Genomic DNA, 2,932 nt, shown 5'->3' with positions numbered 1-2,932 from the left:
AAACAATAATAATAAAAAAATGGACAGATATTTGTTCTTGTTTTAAGCAACTTTTTTTTCAGAAAACAAGGCTTAAAGTAATGCATTACAATATTGCACTACTCCAAAAGTAACTAATTGCATTGCTTAGTTACTTTTTATGGAAAGTAATGCATTATGTTATTTTTGTGTTATTTTGTGTCACCTGGCCTGGGCTTGCTTATTTGTTTTTTAATAACAAAAAACCCAAAAGTTATACTTTTGGCAACTGTAAAGGCCCTTTAACACCAAACGTGAAATGAATAAACCTCAGGCTGAAGGAAAAGCCTCTCAAAAGCTGTCAGTCAATAAATGGGAAAACAAAGTCACTTATTGTAAATTTAAAAGTAATGCATGACTTAATGCATAATCTGATTACGTAAGCGTTACTTGTAATGCGTTACGCCCAACCTGCATATTGCACTCTGATTTATTTTTTTGTTGCATTAATGTTATGCATCAGGAATGTGGAGAGTGTTTTTATTGTTTCCAGCGCGTCTCTGACCACAGCCGAAGAAAACGCCTTTCATTTGAAGAACCTTGTCTCACACCGCCGTCCATGAGAGCTGTTATCATAGGCAGCGCTACAGGAAACACTGTTTATCACTTCCTTTCAGTCGTAGTTTGTTTAGGGCTTCGTTGTGTGCTCAGATTGCAGTACATATTAATATAATTTATATTAATAATTATTATTATTATTTACTGTATTGAGATGAATCATCACTGAAAAATAGATTGATCAATAAATAAATATATCAGTAAATGAATCAGAAATTAAACATTTAAAATTATCAAATATTTATTCATTATTAATAACTTTTTTTCAGTAATGTTATTTTATACTATGGTACCTAGTGGTTAAAAAACAGTACTAAAGAACTTTCGTATCATGATTATCATGATGGTGAAAATTTACTAAATAAGAGTCTACCAATAAAATCATAACCAGATTATGAATTTGCATTCATTTTCAATGCAATATATACAGTACATATTAATGTTTGGCATCAGGAATGTGGAGAGTGTTTTTATTGTTTCCAGCGCGTCTCTGACCACAGCCGAAGAAAACGCCTTTCATTTGAAGAACCTTGTCTCACACCGCCGTCCATGAGAGCTGTTATCATAGGCAGCGCTACAGGAAACACTGTTTATCACTTCCTTTCAGTCGTAGTTTGTTTAGGGCTTCGTTGTGTGCTCAGATTGCAGCGAGAGAGCGACGCATCGGAGGAGAACACCCACAGGAGCTGCTATCAGCCGCCACATATGTCTGTCTGTATGAAAACACGCTCTATCACAGGACGACAGATCGCTCTGTTGTCTCGTTCAAGTACAGCTTTTTGTAGAGTGTGAGGGATTTGGAAAGAGGGGAGCGTTTCACTTCTGCTTTCTAAATGAGCCATGAGCGTTCAGCCAAGACACGGTCGTTTCAAAACGGAGGAGAGGCACATCGCTGCACACTCAAACAGAGAGCATTCAGAGAAGTGACCCGTCTGGCTGTCTGTGTGTGTGTGTGACTGCATAAAGTGCATTGCCAGTGCAGATATATGAGCGCTTAATGACACTATACAGAAAAGCAGAACAGTTTTAATCATCTGATACATTTCCTTTTTGGACTGATGCAACATGTGGGCAATTAAAATAAATAAACCTTTTGAGCAATCACCTGAGGCGTATGTGTCATGTGACTGTTCACTCTACACCGTAAATAAAACAAAGATTATTGGAGCATGTTTTATGAGAAAATTCTATTTTAGGTTGTTTTTTTTTCACTTGAAAATTAATTTTTAATTCAATGTGTTTGTGAAATTTACTAGCAATTTCTGAGTGAAGGTTGCTATAAAGTAAATTCTACACTTTTTTTAGAACTCACTGCAGCAAACAGGGAAAAATATTCATGTGTTTGTGTCATGATCACATATTTATAACCATCGGGACAAAAACAACAGCGGATAATTCATAGAAACGCATGAGAAACTTTATAAAAATACTAATAATTGGTCTTTAGCACCAAACCACAGGAATAATGTGCACTGTAAAAAATAATTTGTCAAAGTAGTAAATAAAACAAAGATTACTGAAGTACGTTTTACGAGAAAATACTATTTCAGTCTTTCCACTACTTCAAAATTTCATGTTTCAATGAGTTACTTGTCATTTCATTGTAAATGTTTGTGAAATTTACAAGAAATTTATTAGTGAAAAATTGTTTCTACACCATTTTTTGTTTTCAGTAAAAGCAATTTTCAGAGCAGCAGAAATGAGCTCATGAAGTTATATTTCACTGACGTCATTATGTCATTTAAAAATATAGTTTAGATATCAATTTGTTTGTCTTGATATAGTCTCACAAAAAGCCTGTGTTTGATAATCTATGTGAGAACATGTTCTGTATTGACTAATGTTGGTATGGACATATCATCCTGATAAACATATTTGAATTTAAGTGAAAATGATATTGACAGCTGAGTGGTCAAAGATGTTTGATGTGAAATGTAAAGGCTGTAGGCCCTGCAGTTTCTGAATATATGAACACAGAAGGTCTCCCTCTACTGGTCATCTGTGGTCAGGAAAGTGAACAGCAGTATCACTGCATCAATCTTTATAAATAGAAACCAAAGTTGTAATCAGTATGGTTGCAGCACGCCGAAGGCAGGTTGGTTTTGGTTCCAAATATGGCAGCACAATCGATGATATAAAATGAAATATGAATAAGTCAGTTTCACACTGTCGAAGGCCTTCAAATAAAAGCTCAGCACTGGTGAAACATCTGCTGTAATAATGACATTTCACAGTGTAAATAAATATATAGACTGCATAGAAAATAAACATTTTCATATTGCCTTTTTCGCAAGTGATAAAATTCAAATTACATTCTTAAAATACAGCTGGCTCCTTTGAATGGCCATCAATGGAG

Source organism: Sinocyclocheilus rhinocerous, unplaced genomic scaffold (assembly GCF_001515625.1).
Source record: "Sinocyclocheilus rhinocerous isolate Xijiao unplaced genomic scaffold, SAMN03320098_v1.1 scaffold852, whole genome shotgun sequence".
In the NCBI taxonomy this organism is placed as follows: Eukaryota; Metazoa; Chordata; class Actinopteri; order Cypriniformes; family Cyprinidae; genus Sinocyclocheilus; species Sinocyclocheilus rhinocerous.
This window is presented reverse-complemented; position numbering follows the sequence as displayed.